This window comes from Rattus norvegicus (genome assembly GCF_036323735.1).
Source record: "Rattus norvegicus strain BN/NHsdMcwi chromosome Y unlocalized genomic scaffold, GRCr8 chrY_unlocalized_13, whole genome shotgun sequence".
NCBI lineage: Eukaryota > Metazoa > Chordata > Mammalia > Rodentia > Muridae > Rattus > Rattus norvegicus.
Window position 1 is genome coordinate 755,587 of NW_026947371.1, and position 27,592 is coordinate 783,178.

Below are 27,592 nucleotides of genomic sequence, written 5' to 3' on the forward strand. Positions count from 1 at the left end.
CAGCAGAGGAAAAATATTCAAGGGTTTTATTCGGAGAAATATGGGGATAAATCCACAGTAGTGGTCCTTTTTGCCATAGCACTCCTGTAGGCTGACGAAAAGTTCTCAGTATACACAAAAAGAGAACCTCCTTTTCCTTTTACCTTCTTAGCATTGCTTTTTCCAGTCTTTCTTCTACTTTTCTCAAGGATAATTGTGCTTCCTTGGTTACAGCACAGGGTGATGTAACCTGAGAATTTCCTTTCAAGATCTCATAGAGTGGTTGTAAATCTACTTTAGGCATTTTAATATAGGGTCAAATTCAATTTATTCTTCCTAGTAACTTTTGAAAGTCATTTAATGTTTTTACATGATTTTTTCATCAAAAGACTGACAAAAGAATTGTAACCAGTTCACCTGGGACTTTCAGGACCTCAACAGTGGCCCTTTATCAAACTGTCTCAGAGGGCTAAAGGCCCATGGAAAAGAAAACATTAATCTTGACCTTGGTCACAACCCCTTATTGGAGTAAGGTGAAGAGCCTATGCCAAGACTTTCACCTCTTATCATCTTAGAGCAAAGCCTGTTCTGTCTAGAAAGACAAAGTTACTCATACTCTGCTGTAGACATTTTTGAAACTACTTTAGGCACCCCCTGTCCCCAAATGGGGCATTTTTACCATAGGGGCAGAAACTGGCTGCTGAGGGGACAGGATCAAAGGCACTCTCCATGTTAATGATGATGAAGGGGAAAAGTAACTTAATGCTGGAGATCAAGGGGAAAAGTAACTTAATGCTGGAGACTGACTCCTCTCTTGGAATAAAGCCAGCAGATAAGGCAGACTCTCTTAAGGAAGTTGTCTTAATGAGCACTCTCTTTCTGTGAGCAAATGTTGAAGGTCAGGTGTTCAATTGGGAGCAAGTGAAATTTTTTCTTCTGACCTTGTTCTTTGAGTTATGGATACATTCCTTTCTAGTTCTTGTTTTACTTAAAGAGTCTTCCCCCGCCTTACGCTCAGCCTTTTCAGATCGTTCTTTCTGTAACATTTCTAACACAGCCTGTCCCTTTTCTATAGCCTGTTAACAGCATTTCTGATCTTCTAGGCAGGTATTCATTAAGTGCCAAACCGGCCCATCCTCTGTCTTTATAGTTCCTTGCTCCCAAGCAAAATTTAAATCTTTTCCCAGCTTATCTCAGCTGTCCACCATGAGATTCCCAGAGAGTTAGCCAAGGAGCAATGGCTTCAAAATCACTAAGAAATCTCTCTATAGTGCTTCTTTTTATCCTGTCTATTTCTTTCAAACAGCTCTTGAAGAGCCAGGAAAATTGGGTGAGACTGAGAAGTTTCCATGTTCACTGTAGCAGCTCCGCAGCTAGTTTTGCTCCCCCCTACTGTGTGGGCTGGGAACAAAAGCACAGATAAAACACTATGTTTCAAAAATTAACATTGGGAATCAACCAACACACCACTACTAGAGCAGGGTCCATAAAATTAAATTTCCTTCTACTACACTTACTCCTTAGCCAGAGGCCTTATCTGAGGAAATTTTATTTAAGAGTGATTTCTTCCTCAAGTTTCCTTGTCTCTTTTCCTTTTGATTTTAAGCTTACGCTGACCAACAAGCTCCTGAATAGCTGACAGGATGGGGTGGAGTGTGAGTTTCCCATGATCTACGACCTTATTTACTATTGATTTACGAGCAGGGCAAGCTGGAGTGTTTATTTACACACCAGTTTGTAGCTCATCATTAGTGGTCTCTACCCAGCACATGTATTCATGGCCTGGATGGTGGCAATTCAAACAGTAGCAACACCACCACACAAAAAGGGTAAAAGGCAAAAGTGTTAGTACAACCCACAGAAGATTATTTGGGGAAAAAAAAAACTTTGCCACGTTTCACTCACCTTTTTGCCTGTAAAACAAGGCTTTCATCGTCTCTGCTTACTCCAGAGAAACTTATTTTCCCATTAGGGAAATTTTATAGTCCCTAATACACCAGAACTTGATCGACACTATCTGGGATACTTATCGTCCCTTTTCTGGGAGCTTTATGATCCCTTATCCAGGAGCTTTATCGTCCCATCAAGAAACTTCCTCACGTCACAGTCCTGAGGCTGAAAAGTTCCGAATCCACTTGAGAAAAGAGAATTTTCTTGGGTCCCCGTACAAGTTGTAGCGCCCACGTCGTCCAGTAAGGAAGACACAACACCATTGGATTCTTCTCAACAGCCTTTTTTGCAGGAACACCTCATTCTTGATATGGTGGACCCTGGGGAACAAAGGCACCTGACTTAAATACAAGACAGGCTGTGGTTGTAAATTTGTTCTCTGGGGATTGGTGGAGTATGAAATACCTTATTAACATGAATATTACTCCAGTCTGATAACTGCTGGAGAAATGTCACGACATGCACCTTGTAGTTGTTTATCATTAATGATCACCGGATGTCGGAGCCATCTTTAGCCGCTCCCTACATATTAGTTTGAGTGTATCTGGTTTGATGTGAAGGTCCTTGATTCACTCGTACTTAAGCTTTGTACATGTTCTTAAAATGGTATAATTTGCACTCATCTTCATGCTGACTTCCAGTTCAACCAGCCCTCTTTTCGGAAAATGTTATGTTTCTTTCTTTGGATGGATTTATCTCCATTGACAAAGATCAAGTGAAAGGTTTGTGGGTTCATTTCTGGGTCTTCAATTCTTTTTCACTCTCTATCTGTCTGTCCCTTACAAATACCATGGAGTTTTTATCACTATTGCTCTGTAATACTGCTGGAGTTCAGGGGTGGTGGTTCCCGCAGAAGTTCTTTTATTGTTGAGGATAGTTTTACCTATCATGGGTTTTTCTTATTCCAAATGATTTTAAAAATTGCTCTTTCTCTCTCTATTATAGAATTGAATTGTAATTTTGACGGGGATTGCATTGATTGTGTAGATTGCTTTTGGCAAAATGGTCATCTTTACTATATCAATTCTGTCAATTCATGGGCCTGGAAGCTCATTGTATCTTTTGAGTTCTTCCTCAATTACTCTCTTCAGAGACTTGAATTTCTTGTCATACACATTTTTCACCTTCTTGGTAAATCACACAACAAGATATTTTACATTATTTGGGACTATTGTGAAGTGTATGATTTCATTATTTTCATTCTCAGCTTGTTTATCCATTTAGGATAAGAAGACTTCTGGTATGTTTGAGTTAATTTTATGCCCTGACACTTTGCTGAAGTTATTTATCAGATTAAGTAGTTCTCTGGTGGAACTTTTGGGGTCACTTAAGTATACAATCATATCATCTGCAAATAGTAATATTTTGATATCTAACCTTCCAATTGTATCCTTTTGACCTCCTTTTGTTGTCTGGTTTCTCTGTCTATGACATGGAGTCCTGTTTTGAATAAGTAGGAAGAAAGTGGTGCAGCCTTATCTAGTCCCTGATTTTAGTGAGACTGCTTCAAGTTACTCTCCATTTAGTTTGATGTTATCTAGAGGTTTACAGTATATTTCTTTCACTATGTTTAGAAATGGGCCTACAATTCCTGATCTTTCTACGACTTTTATTCTGAAGTGTCACGTCCACCTCAGCTGGCAAGGAATACGCAACACAGTGGGATTCTTCTTAACAGCCTTTATTGCGGGATCACCTCTTTACTGATAAGGGGAACTCGAGCGGCAAAAGCGCTCGCCTTATGTAGAGAAGAGGCTGTGGTTATGCTAATTGTCCTTCAGGGATTGGTGGATCACGAATCACCCCACTATTACTCTGCTACTTGTCCTTCATGGATTGGCAGAGCATGAATCCTTCATTAGCACATTCCTGTCCCATCCAACTGATGCCAGGTGCAAATTCCATGCATGAGCAGTATGCAAATACCGTTGTTCACCACAGCAGGGCTCTGGATTACCTCATTAGCATAAGGCCGCCCTGGCAAGTGGACAAGCCTATGCATCCTCGATAAGTCATTTACTACCACACGGGACAGGATGTCTGCACCATCTTTGTTTTACCATGCTGCTCCCCACTTCTCCCCCTTTTTTGTTTAATAATATGAATGGTCTAGATCTGGGTGTAACATCATTCTTTTCATTGCTCCTGTCTTAGGTCATTCCTGATGATGACTCAGACTTACCCATCATTGGGTTCACATACAACCACTGGGCCTCCTGTCTCAGGTTGGACCGAACTCGAGGATATTTACCCATCTCTGGATACAATGATTCCACATGACAATGACAAAAATGATCTAGGGCGAACACTTAATATTATAAAGAGGCCATCCCTATGTTGGGAGAAGCACCATTTTCAAAGACGATCATAGCCTGGTAAACAACCGCTTTTTGTCTGACATGTTATCTTTTTAAATGGCCAATAAGCTAGAGACATACTCTGCATCCAAGGAGGAAAACATCTCCCCAGGCAAACATACAAGCCCACTCCATAATAAAGGGAGAAAGCATTGGCAATCCATGACGTAAAGTCTTCAACTGTGATAGGGTCCAACCTAGTGCTGTTAAGTCAGCAATCTACATCAGCAATTGTCTTGATAGTTGCTCTGCTTTCATGGAATAGTTCCCTTTCAGATAATTCAAGATTTCTTTGCTCTGTTGAGAATGCTGAGAAAAGTTAACTTGCAAAGGAGTAATGCATAAGCCTCTATGGGAAGAAAAGCAGGACAGCTGCGTAATATGGTAAGGTGCTTCAATTTGTCCTTGAACTAAATCTATCCTTTGATTAACTAGTAGGAGGCCAGATACCAAATGGGTATATTGCTCACATTAGAGCTTATATTATATTGAATATTGAAATGTGGCTCTACGCAACCAAATGCAAGGCAGGGAAGAGTTCTTTAAATAAAACATAAGGTTGCGACAGAGAAAAGTTAATGGCTGCATAGCATTGGGGCATTTCTCCATTTGGCAAAATACAGGGAGCATCACACAAACAGGAGGCAGAGGAAAAGTTTGGCAAAACAGATGAATTGCTATGAACTGGCATGCGTACTGGCCAGGATCTGGCAGTAGCCCACAAGATTAGTGAATCAACCTGGATTACCATTCCCAGCTATAGTAGGGTTCGTAGTCTCATCTTCAGGAGAGCAGAAGGCAATTTTTGAGTCAAGTGCTCAGGTACAAATTGGATTTTCTTAGTTCTGCGGAAAAAGACAAACAGCTCCCCTAGACCTCGAAATCACAAGATATGGCCCACACCATTCACCAGTTAATACTTCCTTCCACTTTTCTTCTGCATTACTCATAGGTGTAGTAGCAGCATGGCAATCCGTGACAGAGCAGCCATGCACGGACAAAATTAAGAAATTTAGAGTAAAAAGAGCTAATGAATGTTCTTCTTTTGGTGTTTGGCCACTGGCAAATCCCCCTTTTTGCTTTTTATAAGCTCTTTTAAGGTACAATGTGCTCTTTCCACAATTCCTTGCCACTAGGGAGTGTATGGTAATCCTGTAGTATGACAAACCTGCATTGTCTGGCAAAATTCCTTAAAGGACTTTGCTGTGTATGCAGACCCGTTGTCTGTCTTAACACTATCAGGCTTTCCCAGGCCACCCATGTGTCTAAGCAATGACTAATGGCATTACTAGCCTTTTCACCAGTCACCAGAGTAGCATGTATAATACCAGAACAAGTATCAACAGAAAAATGAGCATATTTTAAATTTCCATATTGAAATATGTGTGTGACATCCATCTGCCAAAGTTTTAGGGGGATCAGACAACAAGGGTGAATCCCCACATGACAAGGGTGGTGAAATTGAACACAATTCTGGCAACTAACACCACATCACGAACTGTAGCCCTAGAGATGTTAAACTTTTGTAAAGGCAGGAACATGAATCTTTTGATGCAATTCTCTAGTAAGATCAACTGGAGCTGCATGAAAAATAAATTCTCTACGAGTACTAGCATCCACCAAGTTGTTATTATTGTCCATAGGACCAGGCGAATTAGTATGAGCTCGGATATGTTGTATGAAAAACTTATTTTTTCTGACCCAAATCAATTTTTGTAATTCGAAAATAATTTGACATACAGTATTAGTCGAAGTAATTGGCCCTGAAATTTCAAGTGAGCGTAAACTACATAAGCAGAATTAGAAATTAAATTAAAAGAATCAATAAATATTTTAAAAACTTCCAATACCATTTTATATTCTGTGATTTGGGGTGTTCCTGGACTGTACTGAATCAATACTGTTTCTTGAGAATCAAACATGTAGGCACCTACACCTGTTTTGGAGCCATCTGTATAAATATCTAATGCTCTGAGGCAGTGACCTGAGGAAAGATCACTGGATGCTCAGTAAAAAATTGTAGCAAAGGATCCTTAGGATAATGATTGTCAAACTCTAAATCATGAAGTTAGACTAAAGGGGGACAAATAACCCTATTGAAATATGGGGTTCAGAGCAAAACAAAGAATTCACAGCTGAAGAATATCAAATGGCAGAGAAACACCTAAAGAAATGTTCAACATTTTTAGTCTTAAGGCAAATGCAAATCAAAACAACACTGTGATTCCACCGCACACCAGTCAGAATGTCTAAGATGTAAACTCAGATGATAAAAGATGCTGGCAAGGATGTGGAGAAAGAGGAACAGGCCTCCATTGTTGGTGGGATTGCAGACTGGTACAACCACTCTGGAAATCAGTGCAGAGCTTCCTCAGAAAATTGGACATTTAACTACCTGAGGAACCAGCTATACCTCTCTTGGGCATATTCCCAAAATATGCCCCAACATGTAACAAAGACACATGCTCCACTATGTTCATAGCAGCCTGATTTATAATAGCCAGGAACTGGAAAGAACACAGATGCCTTCAACAGAGGAATGGATACAGAAAATGTGGTATATCTACACAATGTAATATTACTCAGCTATCAAAAACAATGACTTTATGAATTTCATAGGCAAATGGATGGAAGTGGAAAATATCATCCTGAGTGAGTAACCCAATCACAGAAAATCACACATGGTATGCACTTATTGATAAGTCGGTATTAGACCAATTACCCTAGATGCACAGAACATGTGAAACTTAAGAAGGTTGACCAAAATGTGAATGCTTTGCTCCTTCTTTAAATGGGGAACAATAATATACTTGGGAGAGGATGGGGAAGTAAAGTTTACAACAGAGACAGAAGGAACACCCATTCACAGTCTCCCACACATGTGGCCCATACATATACAGAAACCTAAGGAGATAAGAGATGATGCAAAAAAGTGAAGGCTGACAGGATCCAGATGTAGATCTCTCTTGAGAGACACAGCCAGAATACAGCAAATAAACAGGCAAATGTCAGCAACAAACCACTGAACTGAGAACGGGACACTTGTTGAAGGAATCAGGAATCAGTTGAGCTTGAAGGGGCTCGAGACCCCATCTGAACAACAATGTCAACCAAGCAGAGCTTCCATAGACTAAACCACTACCCAAAAACTATACATGGACTGACCCTGGGCTCGAACTTCATAGGTAGCAATGAATATCCTAGGAAGAGCACGAGTGGAAGGGGAAGACCTTGGTCCTGCCAAGACTGAATTCACCATTAAATGGGATTGTTTTGGGGAGGCACTAATGAGGGAGGAAGGGGAGCTAGCACCTATATAGAAGGGGATGTGTATGGGATACGGGGATGTTGGTCCAGAAACTGGGAAAGGGAGTAACAATTGAAATGTTAAAAAACAAAATAACCAAGTTAATAAATATGGAGAAAAAAAAGTAATTTTCAACATGTTTAATCATAAGGAAAATGCAAATCAAAACAACCCTGACATTCCACGTCACACCAGTCTGAATGGCTACAAAAAAAAAAAAAAAAATCTCAGGTGACAGCAGATTCTGGCAAGGATATAGAGAAAAAAAAGAGCACTCCTCCATTTTTGGTGGGATTGCAGACTGGTAAAAATCATTCTGTGAGCTTCTTTAGAAAACTGGGCATTGCACTATCTATGTACCCAAGTATATCTCCCCTGAGCATATACCCAAAACATTCTCCAACATACAACAAAGACTCATGCTCCACTATATTCACAGAAGAAGATGGAAATTACCCAGATGCCCTTCAAGAGAGGAATGGATACAGAAAATATGATAAATCTACACAAAGGAATACTACTCAACTCTCAAAAAATGACATCATATAATTCATAGGCAAGTGGATGGAACTAGAAAATATCACCCTGAGTGAGGTAACCCAATCACAGGAAAAACACTCATGGTATGTAGTCAATGATAAGCGGATATTAACCCAAATGCTCTGATTTCCCAAGATGCACAGACCACAGGAATTTCAAGAAGGATAACTGTAATGTGGATGCTTCACTCCTTCTTTAATAGGGGAACAAGAATACCCATAGTAGGGCACAGGGTGTCAATGTTTAGAGAAGAGAATGAAGGAACAGTCATTGGGGCCCATACATATACAGCCACCAAACTAAATAAATGGATGAAGCAGCAAAGAGAGGCAGGCTGACAGGAACTGGATGTAGATCTCTCCTGAGACACAAAGCCAGATAATGGTAAATACTTAGGCAAATGCCAGCAGCAAAACACTGAACTGAGAAACGGATCCCCGTTGAAGGAATCAGAGAAAGGCCTAAAAGAACTGAAGGGGCTTGAGACCCCATGTGAAATAACATGCCCACCAACCAGAGCTTCCAGAGACTAAGCTACTACTCAAAGACTACATGAACTGACCCTGGTCTCCAAAATCATAGGAATCACTGAATGCCTAGTAGGGGCACCAGTGGAAGGGGAAGTCTTTGGTCCTCCCAAGACTGAACCCCCAGTGAATGGCATTGTTGGGAGAAGGGCAGTAATGTGGGGGAGAATCGGACAGTAACACCCCTGTAGAAGGGGAGTGGGAGGGGCTAGGAAAATGTTAACATGGAAACCTGGAAAGAAAATAACATTTGAAATGTCAATAAGAAATTCTCAAGTTAATAAAGATTGAAGAAAAAAAAAAAACACTCCTTCTGGAAGAGGAGAATGTATCATTTTCCCTTCAGTATCTGTGGGAAGAATTTTGGACACTTGGGCAAATGTGGAATAACCCTATAGAACATTGGAAACATTTGGTTATTTCCGCAAAGTCTTGGGTGGGTAGGAATATCTTGGGGTAAAATGGGAGATCAAGTTCTCCATGTCTAGATAGGGAAGGATGTTGGGAACCTGGAAAGTGTGGGGAAATTACCTGTCCAAGTTTGTCAGTAGAAGAGTCAGCAGAAGGTGGCCCAGGCACAGTGTAATCTACTTTGAATCTTTCAGTGTTCTCTCCAGTACTGTGTTTTGTAGATGTTGCAGGCACTCTGGCTACCAACTCGTCAAAGTCCAGATTTTCTTCAAACCCAGTAGAAATAACCCACTTTTTTTTTTTTCATCTTCCCAAGAATGAGCACTAAAGATGCGGCCACTCTTTTTCTGGTAGCAGGATGTAAGCACATGTTCTGGTATCCCTGGTCAGTGGGTTACTCAGTGATCTGCTATCCTTGGTCAGTGAATTACTCATGCCCTCAGGAACCCTCAGAGGAAGTGGAACTGTCCATTTCTTCTTCTCTGTCAGTTCCGCTCTGTGGTCTAGGACCCCCTTACTGACTGAAGCCTTCATATGATCTTCGAGTTTCCGTAGCTTTTCTGTAGCACGAATATCAGGTTTTTTTGAATCTCTGGTCTTCATAGGGTTTTGTGCATCTGAACTTGTACCGAGTGCGTCTAAGTAGTCCGGGAGGTACAAAGTCGCTCGGGTCTCTGCTGTTCAATTGCTTCCCACACTGGTGTAGGAAGTTATAATCCGGTTGGGGGACACTGAAGGCGGTCTCAGGTGGCGAACACTGGGAACCCTTAAAGTGCTTCCCCCATTGGAGTCCGGTGTTATAATCATCTTGGGGGACTCTAAAGGCTTTCAAAGGCCGAGGAGGCTGGGAAATCGGCGATGCATGGTCAGAGGGTAAAGTCCGGGATGAAGCTCACTGGCCTCTCTCCACACATCTGGCCTTTTAGTCGTTAGGAAATTGAACAAGAAATGGCAAATGGGCTACTACTCGTGAAGTGGCAGTGAATGTACTTCCCAGTGGTGAGGAACATCAGTTGAGCTGTATCATTTGAGTATTGCTCTCTCTCCCGAGAACTTTGGACAAGTCCGGAAGGCAAAGCAGGGAAATCTCGAGTGACCATTGATCTCAGGAAACAACCAAAGCTCGAGAGGGCCTGTCCTCGAGTTAGCACGGGGCAGTAGCGAGGACTGCATGGTGCAGTCGCGAGGTCTGCACGGGGGGTCGTGAGGTCTGCACCGGGAAGTCGCGAGGTCTGCACGAGGCAGTCGCGAGGTCTTCACGGCCCAGTCAGGAGCTGCCTCACTTGTCAATTTTGCTTGTAGTAGCGGGCGATCATCCAAGCTTCCTGAATGGGGAGGATCCCTGTCGACACTCCTCCTTTGAATCCAGAGTGCTATCTGCTCTTGTGCACACTGTCAGGGGCCAAGACAAGGGATTCTGGAAGGATCAACATGAACGGAAAGGGCAAGGAGTGCTTAAGACACTGTGCAGTCAAGCGACTCTTAAAACAGGGTAGTTCCCTGTAAACTGGAGGCCATCAGTGGTGCAGTCATGTGTCTTGGAGCCTCAAAGCCGAATGTGAAAAGCTGATCCAGACCCTTGCTCCTCAGAGACTGCAGGGACTAGAAAATCACTGGTGGACTGTGTTAGGGAATGAACATGTGATAGGATATGAATAGAGCATAGAATGCATGTGATTGATATTAGAATTCCATGTGACTTCCAGGTGTTTCTGTGATGCTTGTGACTTGGTGTTCATTATTTTTTCTTGTCCTAAAGCTCTTAATATTATTTCCATGATGATATTTTTGAAATATTGAGTATGCTACTCAATGGAATGTATTTTCTCTAGTCACATATATTGAAATTCTAAATGTCTCTTGTTATCGTACACAGTTGCCTGGCTAGAAATCCTGGGATGCATTCAATACTAGTAAGTTTATTGAACACATACTGTTCGTGTTACAAATTTTGCTTGTAATTAATTCTTTTGGTGACCCCCAAATAGATTGTAGAAATGGCTCCTGCCTTTTACAGACATATCTACAATCACCCTTGCTTGGAGAAAGGAGTTAAGTGTTATGCCTTCTTTGAATGAAGAGAAAGACCTAAGGCTACACTCCTCAGAAAACAAGAAATCAGAAACTGTAGGAAGAAATATGCATCTAGGCAACAATAAATGTTCCAAGCTAACCTGTGCAGTAAAATAATGTATGGAAAATGCCACTCCTTTATTATTAGTATTATTAATCATTGTTTTTGTTTTCATTGCAAATATTAACCACTTTCCAGTCCCTGTTAATAAACCACCCCACAGTATACTCCTCCACTTTGTCTCTAAGAGGGTGCCTCCCCAAATCTCCCACTCATTCTTGCCTCACCCCTCTAGAATCACTCTTCTCTGGGACATCAAGCATCTAAAGGCCAAGTGCTTCCCCTTCCACTGATGTGAGATGAGGCAGTCCTCAGCTACATATGTAGGGTACCAGACCATATACATTCTATGGTTGGTTGTTAGGGCCATGGGAGCTCTGAGGTGTCTGCTTAATTGATATCGTTATTTGACCTCTAATTACAATCCCCTTCAGCTCCTTCAGGCCTTCCCCTACATCTTCCATTGGGATCTCTAGGCTCAGTTCAATGGTTGGCTGTGCTGGCAGAGCCTCTCAGAGGTTAGGCATACCAGACTCCAGTTTGCAAGCAGATCTCAAGATCAGCAACAGTGTCCAGTTTGGTGTCTGCAGATCTCTGGATGGCCTTTCCTTCAGCCTCTGCTGCATTTTTGCCCTGCATTTCCACTAGACAGGGATAACTGTGATTTAATAAGAGATGGGTGATTTGTCCCATTCTTGCACTGTGGACCGTGTCTATCTACTGCAGGTGGTGTCTTCAGGTTCAATATCACTGTTGTTGTGTATGTTGGCTAATGTCATCAATGTTAGGTCCAGGGAACCTGTCACATCCTTAGTATCTGAGAAATTCGAGAGATTACCCCCTTACCAGTGAGTGAATGCCATGTGCCTTTATTTGTGTTAGGGTTACTTCACTCAGGATGATATTTTCTAGTTTCATCCATTTGCCTATGAATTGCCTGAAGTCATTCTATTTAATACCTCAGTACCACACCATTGTGTAAATGTACCACCTTATCTGTTTCTCTTTTGAGGGACATGTGGGCTCTTTCCAGCTTCTGTCATTTATAAACAAGGCTGTTATAAACATAGTGGTGTATGTGAACTTGTTGTAGGTTGGAGCAAGTTTTGGATATATGCCATCGAATGGTACAGCTGGGTTCTCAAGTAGTAAATACTACGTTCAATTTTCTGAGGAACCTCTAGCCGGTTTCCAGAGTATTTAAAGAGCTTGCAATTTCAACAGTGACAGAGTGTTCCTTTCTCTCCACATCCTTGCCAGCCTCTTTTGTCACCTGACATTTTTATCTTAGCCATTCTGAGTGGTATGAGGTAGAATCTCAGGATTGTTTTGATTTGCTTTTCCCCAAGGACAAAGGATGTTGAAAATATCTTTAGGTGCTTCTCAGCCATTCAATATTCATCAGTTGAGAATTTTTGTGTTTAGAATTGTAGTCCACTATTAAATAGTGTTATTTGGTTCTCTGAAGGATAGCTTATTGAATTTTTTGTATATATTGTAGATTAGTGCTCCATCGGATATAGGATTTTTAAATATCTTTTCCCAAGATGTTAGTTGCTGTATGGAAGTAATGACAGTGTCCTTTGCCTTACAGAAACTTTGAAATTTTATGAAGTTTCATTTTTCAATTTTTGATCTTAGAACAAAAGACGTTGGTGTTGTATTCAGGAAATTTTCCCCAATTCTAAAGTGTTCAAGGCTTTTCCCTGCTTTTTCATCAGTTAGTTTCAGTGTATCTGGTTTTATTTGGAGATCTTTTTTTTAATTTTTTTTATTAACTTGAGTATTTCTTATTTACATTACCAGTGTTATTCCCTTTCCAGTTTTCCAGGCAAACATCCCACTAAGCCCTCCCCCTCCCCTTTATGGGTGTTCCCCTCCCCACCCTCCCCCCATTGACACCCTCCCCCAACAATCACATTCACTGGGGTTTCAGTCTTACCAGGACCAAGTGCTTCCTGTTCCACTGGTGATCTTTATGTGGAGGACTTTAATCCACATTTACTTAAACTTTGTACAAGGAGATAAGAATGGATTAATTTGCATTCTTCTACATTCTGCCCTTCAGGTGAAACAGCACAATTTTTTAAAAAATGCTATCGTTTTTTCCACTGAATGGTTTTAGATCTTTTATCAATTTCCAAGTGGCCATAGCTGTGTGGGTTCATTTCTGCATCTTCAATTCTATTCCATTTATTTACCTGCCTGTCTCAATACCAATACATTACAGTTTTTCATCACCATTGCTCTGTAACACAACATGAGCTCAGGGATGGTGATTTCCCCAAAATGCTTTTATTTTTGAGAATAGTTTTCTCTATCCTGGGATTTATTTTATTCCAAATAAATTGGCAAACTGTCATTTTTATGTCTGTGAAGAATTCACTTGTAATATTGATGGGGATTGAATTGAATCTGTAAATTGCTTTTGGCAAAATGGACATTTTCACAACATTTGTCCTGTCAATACACAAGCATGGGAGATCTTTCTAATTTCTGAGACCTTCAATTTAATTCTTCAGAGACATATGTTCTTGTCATATATATCTTTCACTTGCTTGGTTAGAGTCACACTGAAGTATTTCATATGCTTTTTGACTGTTGTCAAGTGTGTCATTTCTGTAATTTCTTTCTCAGTCTATTTCTCTTTTGAGTAGAGTACTGATTTGTTTGAATCAATTTTTTACCCTGCCACTTTGCTAAAGTTGTTTATTAGGCTTATAAATTCACTGGTGGAAATTTTGGGGCCAATTAAATATACTACCACATCATCTGCACATAGTGACATTTTGAATACTTCATTTGCAATATTAGTCTGTTTACCTACATTTGTTGTCAAATTACTCTGGCTAGGACTTCGAATACTATATTGAAAAGGTAGGGAAAGAGTGGGTGTCCTTGTCTAGTTCCTGATTTTAGTGGGATTGCATTAAATTTCTCTCCATTTAGTTTGATGCTGGCTACTGGTTTGCTGTATATTGCTTTTACTGTGCTTCAGTATGGTCCTTGAATTTAAGATATTTCCAAGACTTTTAACTGTAAAATGCTTTCTCAGCATCTAATGAGATAATTAATTGTTTTCTTTTATTTGAATTTGTTTTAATAGTGGGATTAGTTTGATTAGTGATCAGGTTCTGTATATTAAACAATCCCAGTATCTCCAGGATGAAGCCTACTTGATCATGATGGATGATTGTTTTGATGTGTTCTTGGATTTGGTTTGAAAGAAATTTACTGAGAATATTTGCAGGGATATTCATGAATAAATTGGTCTGAAATTCTCTTTTTTTGATGGGTCTTTGTTTGCTTTAGTTATAAGCATAACTATGGCATCAGAGAAATAATTGTATAGTGTTTCTTCTATTTCTAGTTTGTTGAATAGTTTGGAGAATATTGGTATTAGGTATTCTGTGAAGGTCTGAGAGAATTCTGTACTAAACCTTTCCAGTCCTGGGATCTTTGGTTGGGAGATATTTAATGACTGCTTCTACTACTTTATGAGTTATGGGAGTATTTAGATGGTTTATCTGATCCTGATTCAACTTTGGTAACTTGTATCTGAATAGAAAATTATCCATTTATTCCTTACTTTCCCGTTTTTTTAAGCATAGGCTTTTATAGTAGGATCTGATAATTTTTCGAGTTTTCTCATTTTCTATGGTTATATCTCTATTTCAATTCTGATTTTGTTATTTTTAATTTGAATACTAAGGATTTACCTATTTCTGGATTTTTCAAAGAACCAGCTCCTGGTTTTGTTGATTCTTTATATAATTCCTTTTGTTTCTACTTGGTTGACTTCAGTCTGGAGTTTGATTATTTCCTGCTGTATAGTCCTCTTGGTGTATTTGGATTTGTATTGGTTCTGAGATTTCAGGTGTTCTGTCAAACTACTAGTGGATCATAGCAATTGTTTCTTTGTGGAGGCTCTCAGAGCTATGAGTTTTCCTCTTAGCATTTCTTTTTTGTGTTCCCAAGTTATGCCTTCATTTTCATTAAATTCAAAAGTGTCTTTAATTTTTTCTTTATTTCTTCCTTGAACAAGTTCTCCTCGAGTAAATCATTCCTGAGCTACCATGTATATGTGGGTCTTTAGTTGTTCTTGTTGTTATTGAAGACCATTCTTAGTGTTTAGTGATCTCATAGGATGCAAGAGATTAATTCAGTCTTCTTGTATTTGTTGAGGCCTGTTTTGTGATGGATCATATTGTCAGTTTTGGAGAAGGTACTATGTGGGACTGAGAAGAAAGTGTCAGGAGCCATGACTGGACAAGCTAATAACTGGCAGGTGATCATCCTCAGATGAACAGCATCGGATTACTTTATAATCCACAACTGGTACACCCTTATTAAGCAAGGCTGTAATGGATTCATTTTGGGAAAGTTTCCTGCTATTAAAATGCTATTCCTGTTGTTATTATTAGACATATATAACAATAATTGAGTTATAGCACCTTTGGAGCACATCTCTGCAGGCCTATGAAGTTGTACTGTCCCGTAGTGTTAGTATACAGACAAGTAGATGAATTCTTTAGTCTTAATAACGATCCTACAATAATTCTTAAAATTATATCAATGGTTATTAAGCTCTTTTATAGTGGGACTGCTATAAGTCTCTTTCTATTAGTCAAAATTCCAGTGACAACTCTGCCAGTCTCCCAGGTGTGACCATTTAATTGTTCTGAGAGAGTAAACAGACTTAATCCTACTCAGAACACATTCCAAGAGGTTCCAAAACAGTTATCAAGAGTCAAACAAAGAGATCAAACGATTTGGTACAGGTGAAAGGACACAAGATAAGATATTGACTGGGTTTTTCAATATATAACTTCACTAACAACTATGGTTTAGGATCTTCAGTGAGCCTGTGGAGCTGACACTCGTGATGAATGTTTAGCCAGATAATTACTTCTGATGGATAATCGTGATGTCATGCCCCACCACCATGATGTCATGTCCCACACCCATGATGTCCCGCCCCCTTCCCAGTGATGTCATGCCTGAGTCCCTTGCTAGAATGGTTGCATCTATTCACCAGGTAGCATTCTGAATGCTGCCCTGGAACCACACTCCTCCAGGCTCCTACCATTTATACTCCCTCCTTCTATCCTCTCCCCTTCTTATCTGAGAGAGTGGAGGACCCCTCTGGGTTCACCCTCTCCCCTGGCACATCAAGTCTCTACTCAACTAGATTCATCGTCTCCCACCAGGTCCTGAAAACGCAGCCCGGGTAGGAGAACAGGATCCACAGACAAGCGACTGGTTTAGTGACCCCACCTGAAGATCATTGTGCTCCTCTGTCTCTGTCTGCACTTCCCTCAGCCCTTCAGTGAGACTCACTGAGCTCCATTCGATATTTGGCCGTATGTCTGTGCACGTGTGTCAGTCGGCTGCTCTGTTGAGTCTTGCAGAGGACAATAATGCTACCCTCCTGTCTGCAAACATAAGAAAGGACCATTAATAATGTCAGGGTTTGCCGTTTGCCCATAGGATAAGTCTCACATCCGGCCACTTACCTTGTCGCCATTCCCTCATTTCCTCTTCCATCTCTGTACTTGTGTTTCTTATAGAGAGGTCAAATTCTGGGTCAAAATTTTGGGAGTGTGTTTGGGTTATTATCCTTCCACCTTGGGTCCTCTGTGGCTATGGAAAGTGACCATTTCAGTACCCGTATCCCCACTGCTACGAATCTCAGCTAAAGTCACCCTCATGGATGCTGGGGTAGCCTCACACATCCCAGATTGCAGGCAAATAATACAGATATCACCCACCCTGGACAGTCACTGATTTCAGTTTATTCTCCTGCCGTCTGTCCCTCTTGCCCGTCTCTCCCAAGAAATGATTCTCAAACCCCATTTCCCTTCCCATCCTCTCACCACCCAATCCTTTCCTTCCATCTGCCTACTCTCATTATTTTATTCATCTTTCTGAGTGAAATTTAAGCATTTTCTTAGGCCTTTCTTCTTGTTTAGCTTCTTTGGTTCCATAGATCGTAGCTTGTGAATTCTGTACTTTATGGCTAATACCTTCTTTTAAGTGAATATGTACATGTTATTTTTTGTCTCAATTACCTCATTCAGAACAATACTTTCTCATTCCATCTACTTGACTAAATCCTCACAATGTACTTATTTTCATAGCTGCATAGTATTCCATACTATAAATGAACCACATTTTCTGTAGCCATTCTTTGGTTGAGGAGCATCTGGATTATTTCTATTTCCTTCTTATTATGAAGAAAGAAGTAAGGAAACTTATGGAGCACATGTCCTTGAGGTATGGCAGAGGTCTTTTCAGTTATAAGGCCAGGAGTAGTATAGCTAGGTATATATATATATATATATATATATATATATATATATATATATATATATATATATATATATTGGTTTATATGCAAATTAAACAAAGTTTAACTCCATGTGTAGCTCACAAGTTAATGTGAAATGCTGAGGGCAGAATTTTTTACACTTCAGTTTGCTTATATGGTGAATCACTTTGATCGATTTTCATAGACTGAACCACTCCTGCAGCTACAGGAGGAAGCCTACTAGATGGCACTGGATGGAATATTCATGTGTCCTTGGATTTTGTTTTCTATAATTTTACCTAGTATTTTTTCCACCTATGTTCTTAAGGGAAGTTCGTCTGAAATTCTTGCTGTGTTAAGTCCTTTTGTGATTTAGGTGTCAGGGTGACTGTGCTGTCAAGGAATAAGTTTGGCAATTTTCCTCCTCTTTCTGTTTTTTGGAGTATGTTGAGAATTCTTTGAAAATCTGGTAGGACTCTGTGCTCAAACAATCTGGCCTTGTGGCTCTTTCAGTGGGGAAACTTTTAATTACTCTTTTGTCTCTTTAGGTGTTGTAGAGCCATTTACATAGTTTATCTTACCTCAGTTTACATGTGGTCAGTGTTATCCATCTACAAAATCATCCATTTCATTCAGAGCTTCAAATTGTGTAACCACCAGGTTTCTGAAGTGAGACCTAAGGATTTTGTGACTTTCATCAGTGTCCATCGATGTGGCTCCCTGATCATTTCTGATTTGGATGCTATTTCTCCTCCTAGTACATTATCTGTCTTAGGGTTTGTCTGTCTTGTTGATGTTCCCAAGGAACCAGCTATTTTTTTTTGTTGATCTTTGTATTCTTTGTTTCTGATGTACCACTTTCACCCCGAGTCTGATTATTTCTTGCTGTCTCCTCCTTTAATATGTATTTGCTTCTTTTTATTTTAGAGATTTAGGGTGTGCTGGGAAGTTGCTAGTGTTGGTTCTCTCTGGTTTCTTTATGAAAGCGCCTTGTGCTGCATATGCATGTTCCTCTTAGCAATGCTTTCTTTATTTCCCTTAAGTTTGGAGAAGCTGTGCCTTCATTTTCTTTGAATTCTAGGAATGCTTTTTTTTATGTCTTCTCTGAACGGATGGTTCTTCAGTTGCGAGTTATTGAATTTCAATGAGTTTATACACTTTTTCTTATTGTCGAAGTCCAGTTTTAATCCATTGTCATCTGAGAAAATACAATGGTTAGCACAGTCTTTCTGTATCCCTTGTGGCTTTTTTAGAGTGTGAGAACATGGTCAGTTTAGGATAAGGTTCCATGAGGTACTGAAAGGAGAGTGTTTACTTTTGTATTCAGGTGAATTATTATGTAGATATCAGTGAGGTCAACTTAATTGAACCCCGTGTTAGTTACATCATTTTTTTTTAATTTCTGTCTCAATGGCCTGCCCTTGGTAAGAGTAGGACATTGATATTCCCTACTACTCATTTGTGAGGTTCGATTTGATATTTAAGCTTCAGCAATATTGCTGCCTTTGTCTTTGGCATGTAGACATCTAGAATCGAGATGGCATTTTGGTGGATTTTTCTTCTGATGCATATGAATTGTCCTTCCCCAACTCTATTGATTACTTTTGGTTGCATGTCTGATTTGCTGGATGTTAGAATATCTACGCCATTTGTTTCTTGTGTCTATTTGCTTGGAAAAGCTTTTCAAACACCTTTGTATGAGGTTGTGTCTATCTCAGTTGCTGGATTGTGTTTCTTGAGTGCAACAGAAGGATAGATCCTGTTTTTAAATCCATTGTGATAGCCTGTGTTCTTTTACTATTGAGTAGAGGCCATTAATGCTTAAAGGCATTAATGATAAGTGATATTTAGTTCATCCTATTTTGATGTTGTCGAAGCATGGTTATTTTTTTTTTTTTGATTTCATGTTTTTGGTTTTTTTTTTTTTTCGATTGGGATGTTTGAGTGTGTATGTGAGTATTAGATATGTTCTGTAGGGTGCATGGCTTTTTTTGTTAACATGTTTTGTTTTTGTTTTTTGGAGGAGCTGTTAGAGTATGTGTGTGAATATGAGAACACTTCTGTAGGTTATGCTGTGCAATTATTAATTTCTAGTGGGAGGCAGGGATGGTTCAATTTCTGAAAATCCATCAATATAATGCACTACCTAATGAAAATAAAAGAAAAAAATCACATGATAATCTGATTAGATGCTGAAAAGGCTTGCAAAAATATTCGAAACCCTTTTCATGTTAAAAGGATAAGAGCGAGCAGGGATACCAGTCCTATGCAGAAACATAATAGAAGCAATGAGCTGCAAGTCGGTACCCAACATCAACCTAAATGGAGAGAAACATAAAGCAATTCCATTAAAGTCAAGGACAATGTAAGGATGCCCACTATCAGTAGAGTATTTGAAATTCTATCCATGATAAAAGAATGGTTCAAATTTGGTTCTAACATGGAGTATGGCCAAGGCCTGAGAAGGAGAAATGGCATAGAGATTTAGAACTCCTGGGTTATGGCCCACTCTTCAGCACAGCCTCATTGGACCTTGGTGAGTCATGAACCCAACGAGGACTTCATGCAGAGTGTTGCTCGGTTATACCACTCATATCTCTCTTAATCTAAGAAGTGCATGGAAATCCTCATGGAGATTCCCACCACTCACAAGGCAGCACCATTGGTATTGGCAATAACAGTGGTCAAGGTCATTTAGGGATTGCCTCTGGGGCAGATCAGTGCTTCCATCATTGCCTGAAGAAATGTACAATGGTCAGAGACGACCACAACCCTTAAAAAGCTTTTGGGAAAATAAAATTGTTCGTGAAGCTGGCTAAGATGTTTTCACTACTGTCTCTGATGTAATATATATATATATATATATATATATATATATATATATATATATATATATATATATTAATGGAACAATTTGAAGTTCGGAAAGGCTGGGACCTTTTAAGGTCAGGGATCAAGAACAATGGTGGTACAGGTAATGGTGTGACTGTCACAGAAGCTGGACTGTTGATGACTCATTTCTGACCCAGTTTTACCCTCAGCTTCCTGATAAGATTTAATAAGGATTTCCAATCACAGACGTATATTCTGATCATTTAAAGCAGATATGACGTTTTTATACAGATGTTTAGATTTCTTTTTTTTTTTAAGATTCTTATGAGGGTACTTTTAATGATAAATAATACAATACTTAACCATTGCTCTAGAAATTCAAATTGCTGCCTACAGTGAAGGGAAACCAACTGAAAAAAGTACTTTGTTTGTTCTTTGTTACTTTATAACAAATTGCTTACTTATGAAGTTACGTTGGCCTTGGGAGTAATTTGTTTTCTCTACATGTATTATGTAATACTAGGTCTCATACAGTGTTGGGTACCACTTTTTTCACCATCAAGCAGGAGAAGAAAATTAGTACATGTTCACATTTGCAATTTTTAACGGCTTGAAAGATTTCACTAGGATATCAAAGCTACTTGTTGTGGTTTGCCCTGAAGTTATCTGTATTTTGATGCTAAATCCACTGGCCCAAGGATAGTTGCCTAGTCTTGTACTCAAAACTCAGGTGACTTCACAAGAACCACCTCCCATTGAATTTGTAAAGTACATGTGAGGGGCAGGAACAAGATAGAAGGAATCCTGTCATTGGAGGAGAAGGAAGGATGGGCGGGAGAGATGTTTGAAAGGAGAGGAGGAGACTAGAGGAAAAGGGAGAGACAGGAAGAGGAGAGGGTGAGAAGCCATTGAAGGTGAAGTCAAGATTCTGCTCTCTGTATTTACAGGTTGGTATTAATGTTCCTAAGGGATAGATGGTAAAGTGCTTTGTTTGTTTAAGTGGGCAATTATATCTTATTAATTGGGTCAAAATTATTGTGTTGTGTGTTCTTTTACATGAGGGTTTGAGGATAGGAAAGTGTGTGGCAGCAAGAGACACTGGGCAGCCAAGGAGTGGGGATGTGTTTTCCCAAAGATATCTACCAGATATCATGGGACAATATGGTGCCAGTGCTAGCGGTGTAAAAGGCAACATTACTTTTTTCTTTTCTCTTTTTACAACAGATCATGAACCAAGGTGATGATCAAGAATCCAATAGCAATCCTTAGAGTTTACTGAAAAGTTTTATTTTCTAAGTAAGAGGACACAGGCTCTATGTTAAGGCATGTGATAACTTAAGGCCAGGAATTCAAACAATGAAAAAGCGAAGCAGCCTGTACTGACAGGCTGTAGGTCCGCTGCTCTGTGATAAGTAAGGGCAGCTCAGAGAGTTAAGAGATTAAAGCTGCTTTTTAAAGAAAGTTGTTTAGAAAGTTTTTCAGGATACTCATATTCTTTTTAAGGTGGGCTCCAAGTGAATTTTGGGATTAAATCCTAGCTACACAAGGTACTTCATTATTAAAGGTATTATTAAAAAGTGATAAAATTTGGTTTTAGAAAGAAGAGTGTAGGGACATTTCCTGAAACAGGGGGTATTTTCATAAAAGCTTCAGAACTTAGATAAGGAAAAATTAGTCACTACCACCAAGTTGAGAGTTGTGATAAATGTCTGTAACAGCAGGCAGAGTGAATGCAGACATATATTGTAGAAGTTATTAAGGTTAAAGAAAAATCTGTGGCTCCGGGTAGAGAGCTTAAGTGATGGATATATTTTGGGCTAAAGCCCTGAGTTTTAAGTTGCATATTGATTTTAGAATTGATAGAATGTTGTGGTTTGCCTTGAAATTTTCTCTGAATTTGTTAAATAAAGGCAAGAGCGTGAGATTTGGACAGAGGGAAATGTCAGGAGCAAGAGGGGGATTAGATTCAGAGAATAGGGTTAGAGAGAACAGTTGCTGACAGTTGAGCCAGTGGAACCTGAGCAGGAGGGGGAGAGGATGGAACAGTTGGGAGTGTGAAGGGAGGAGAAGGAAGCAAGGAGGAGAAGGGAATGGTTTAGAGATAGGATGGGGAACTGAGAAGTGTTAGAAGAGACAGGAGATGGAGATAGGGGAGGAGAAGGAAGCTAGGAGGAGAAGGGAACGGTTTAGGGACAGGATGGGGAACTGAGAAGAGTTAGAATTGACAGGAGATGGAGAGAGGGGAGAAGCTAGGAGTCTTTGTAAGAGAAAGAGAAACTAAAGCATGAAAGGGTTGATATATTTGGGAGAGTGAGTAAAGAAAGAGAGAGAGAGAGGAGAAGCAAGGAGTCGTTGTGGGAGAAGCTGGAGACTTGGTAAATATAAGGTGCAAGGGATAGATGGTACCGGGCTTTGTATGTTTAAGTGGGCAATTATATCTTACCAATTGGAAATAAGATTATTGTGTGGTGTGTTTTTATATGTAAGAGTCTCACTGTAAGAAAGTGTGTGGCTGGGCTGTGTTTCTGCCAAGATATCCAGCAGATATCTGGGGCACTGAGGTGTGGAACCCAAGCAGGGTAAACCAACCAGAGAAAAACATTTACTGTTTCATTTTTATTTTTTATTTTTTATTTTTATTAATTTTTACAACAACAATAGAAGGTGCTTAAGTTTGTTTTAAGGAGAGTAAAGAGACTACCTGAATCACGTGGTGATTTTCATCTGTGGTTTGAAACTTAGGGAAAAATTGGTCTTATTTTGCAGTTTGTGTCTGACATTGATATCTGGGAGATAGAATTGTTTCTAGTTGAAACTTCATCATCTCAGTCTTTTCACTAGTAATAATCTGAGTTCCATTCCTTGACAGTGACCTTTTAGATTTCTGAATCAGTAGGTGTGATTAGGTGGCAGATTTCTTTACTTTAATTTCTTTTATTTTTTTAGCAAATTTTATTCCTTTTTTCAATTGGATAATTCTATATTTACAATTCAAATGTTATTTCCTCCCCAATTTCCGGCCCATAAGATCCCTAAACTGTCCCTCTCCCCATTTCTACAATGTCCCTTACTGCTCCTTGACATTCCCTTGAACTGGGAGTCAAACCCAGGGAGGATGAAGGGCTTCTCCTGTTGATGCACAAAAAAGCCATCCTTTGCTACATATCCAGTTGGAGCCATAGGTCTGTCCATTTAGACTTTGAATATTGGTTTAGACCCAGAAAGCTCTGGTTCATTGGCATTGTTGTTCTTATGGGGTTGAAAACCACTTCAGCTCCTTTAATTCTTTCTCAAAATATACCAACAAGAGGTCTGTTTTCAGTTCACTGGTTTGCCACTTGCATTCACTTCTCTGCTTGACAGGTTCTTCCTGTGTCTCTCAGGGAAGATCTATATCAGCTTCCTTGCAGAATGCATTGCTTAGCTTTATCAACATTATCTAGTTTTCGTGGCTAGTAAACATACATTTGTTGGCTCGTACAGCTGGTTAGGTGCAATTTTAAAATGGATTCTGCACAACTAGGTCAAGATTTTATAATCCACAAATGAATATGACCAATAGACTCCCTCCTTTTCATATAAACATATTGGTATTGAGGTTTTAGTGGACCTAAAGCCATTCCTCTCACAGCCGATCCTTCTGAATATTGTTTGGCCTGTAGAAATAATCATGGTAGAACATCCATAACCCTCAAGTCTGGGACTGGGAACACAGGAAGGTAGATATGTGAGAACTGATATCTAATGGGACTAGAGAACTGCATTCTATACTCCATGGTGTTTTTTGCATTACTGATTTCTGGTAATTTTTGGATAAAATAAGGTTTAGGGAGTTTATTCTTTGAAGTAGGTACATAATATTTAAATTATTATACTCTATAGCTGAGTCCCCTTTGTTGAAAAAATTATTTAAAAAATTGGAATTGGAAAACAGAAGTTTTGAGTACACATTCAGGAATATATTTATAAAGTCCCCTATCAAGGAATGTAAAATAAGAAAATGTAATGTGAAATTCATTCAATTAAGGTCTGTAGAAAAAATATTGGCTTGTGGAAAACATAGAAAACCTAGGAAATTGAATTGTATGTCAGAGGAATGGAATTGGGAATAAAATGATTGTCCAGAAGAATCTATTTCACCCCATGTTCCTAGATCTTTTCTCTGCATGCCCAGTGCCTGACCTTCTACATTTACAGCATGTATACACTAATGAAGCAAGAAGTAGTTTCTAACTTTAGGGCGATGTAGTATGTAAAGGTGTCCATTGTATAACCAATTCTATATGGGTGATCCCCTTCCCATCCTCCCCCCATTACCTCCAGCCCCCCAACAATCACGTTCACTGGGGATTCAGTCTTAGAAGGACAAAGGGCTTCCCCTTCCACTGGTGCTCTTACTAGGATATTCATAGATGCCTATGAGGTCACAGTCCAGGGTCAGTCCATGTATAGTCTTTGGGTAGTGGCTTACTCCCTGGAAGCTCTGGTTGGTTGGTATTGTTGTTCATATGGGGTCTCGAGCCCCTTTAAGGTCATCCAGTCCTTTTTTTTGATTCTTACAACGCAGTTCCCTTTCTCAGATCATTGGTTTGCTGCTGGCATTCACCTATGTATTTGCTGTATTCTGACTGTGACTCTCAGGAGAGATTTACATGTGGTAACTGTCAGTCTGAATTTCTTTGCTTCATCGATCTTTTCTAATTGGGTGACTGTATATGTATAGGCCCCATGTGGGGCAGGCTCTGAATGGGTGTTCCTTCTGCCACTCATTTGATCTTTGCCTTCCTATTCCATGCCAAGTGTATTCTGGTTCCACTTTTAAAGAAGGAGTGAAGCATTCGCATTTTGATCATCCGTCTTGAGTATCACGTGTTCTGTGCATCTAGGATATTTCATGCATTTGGGTTAATAGACACTTATCAATGAGTGCATACCATGTGTGTTTTTCTGTGATTGGGTTACGTCACTCAGGATATTTTGCAGTTCGATCAATTTGCCTATGAATTTCATGAAGGCATTGTTTTTGATAGCTGTGTAATATTCCATTGTGTAGATGTACCACATTTTCTGTATCCATTCCTCTGTTAAAGGGCATCTGGGTTCTTTCGATCTTCTGGAAAGTATAAATAAGGCTGCTATGAAAATAGTAGAACACGTGTCTTTTTATATGTTTGGGCATCTTTTGAGTATATCCCCAAGAGAGGTATAGCTGGATCCTCAGGTAGTTCAATGTCCAATTTTCTGAGGAACCTCCAGACTGATTTCCAGAAGGGTTGTACAAGTCTGCAATCCCACCAACAATGGAGGAGTGTTCTTCTTTCTCCACATCCTTGCCAGCACTTGCTGTCCCCTGAGATTTTGATCTTAGCCATTCTCACTGGTGTGAGGTGAAATCTCAGGGTTGCTTTGATTTTTATTTCCCTTATGACTAAAGATGTTGAACATTTCTTTAGGTGTTTCTCTGCCATTCCATGTTCATCAGCTGTGAATTCTTTGTTTAGCTCTGAACCCCATTTTTTAATAGGGTTATTTGACTCCCTGTGGCTGTCTAACTTCTTGAGTTTGGAGATTATATATATATATATATATATATATATATATATATATATATATATATATATGCCCTCTATCTGTTGTAGGATCGGTAAAGATCTTTTCCCAATATGTTGGTTGCTGTTTTTTCCTAACCACAGTATCCTTTGCCTTCAAAAGCTTTTCAGTTTTATGAGATCCCATTTGTTGATTCTTGATCTTAGATCATAGGCCATGGTTTCTTCAGGAATTTTTCTCCAGTGCCCTTGTTTTCCACACAGCATGCACTTCTTAGCATCATCAATCTTATCTAATTTTGGTGTCTGAAATATATATAGAAAATGTATGCACACACACACACACACACACACACACACACACACACACAGATTTTGCTGGCTCCTACAGCTAGGATGTTGGGTGGAATTTTAACATGTTTTCTGGGAAACTAGGTCATGAATGTAGAATCACCAAATGACAATGTCAAATAGACTCCCTCCTGTTCTTATGAAACTATTGAAGTTGAGGTTTATCTTGACCTCAAGTGATTTTTCTCCCTGCCCATCCTCCTGAATCTTATGTTTTACCAGAAGAAAGAATCGGGGTAATTTATTTAAAACCCTCAAGTCTGTCCCTGTGAACTCAGGAATTCAGATATTAGAGTACTGATATCTGATGGGACTACAAGAAACATAATCTGTACTTCACTTTGTCCTTTGCTTTACTGATGTCTGGTAATATTGGGATAAAATTATGATTTGGGAGTTTATCATTTGAATTAGGTACACTATATTTAAAGTCTTAGATTTACTCTATAGCTCGACCCTCTTTGTTGCCAAAATCAGTGCAAAAAATGAATTGAAAAATACAGTTTTTGAGTAAACAAATATATATATATATATACAAAGGAATATATACAAAGTCTCCAATAAAAGAAGTACAATAAGAAAGTGTAATACAATATTCAGTCAAAATACTGTAGGGCAAATTCTGTCCTTTAGGAAACAGAGAAAACCTAGGAAATTGCACTGTATGTCACAGGAATTGAACTGGGAATAAAATTATTATCCAGAAGTATCTCCTCTACTCTGTGTGTCTAGATCATTCTACCCCTGCCAAGACCCTGACTAACTTTGTCCATTCAGAACATGTAAACAGTAATGAAGCAAAGGGAAGTCTCTAGCTTTAGAGAGACAGAGTACATAAAGGATTCCCCTGTGTTACAGGGCACATACCTGGAAACGGCACTCTCGAAACTGCTCAATGTAAAGAAAGCTGTTTAGAGGTAGGCCATGGAAATTCTCAGTTACATCATCATTAGGCCCTCCATGAAAAAATCTCTTGTATCTTGGAGATCCCTAGTTTCTCCTGTGATATCATGTTGTCATGTCTGCAATGCCTCTCGTATATTCCTTCAGTACCTATAGGTTTTACTAATTGGCCTCTAGTTCAGAGCAAACATCAATTTGGGAGTAAGAATAAAGAGGATGAAAAGCTCAGAGATGGGGAGAATGAAGATGGACTTCTGTCTTGGTATAAAAAAAAGGAAGAAATATGTCCACCCAGAGAAATCTCACTGAGTCCTTGGTAGGAGTTGAGTAGTTACCTTGAAGAGATAGAATTGATCTGAGCCTTCCACACATGGGATCAGGAGCTCGGAGCTCGGAGCGTGTCAGAAGCATCTGGACTTCCCTGCTTCAAGTGGTTCCTGTT

General features: G+C 39.5%; 1 long non-coding RNA gene across 2 annotated transcripts; it reads right to left on the minus strand.

Moving 5' to 3' along the window:
* Window positions 1-2,139: 2,139 nt before the first annotated feature.
* Window positions 2,140-27,592, minus strand: LOC134484586 (uncharacterized). 2 transcript variants are annotated; one of them, XR_010062065.1, is made up of 3 exons: window positions 27,486-27,592; window positions 16,483-16,640; window positions 2,140-2,249 (listed from the first exon to the last, which is right to left on the minus strand). It is a non-coding gene; the product is annotated as an uncharacterized LOC134484586 (long non-coding RNA). The 2 variants fall into 2 exon arrangements; XR_010062064.1 differs by lacking the exon at window positions 2,140-2,249 and adding an exon at window positions 5,012-5,131.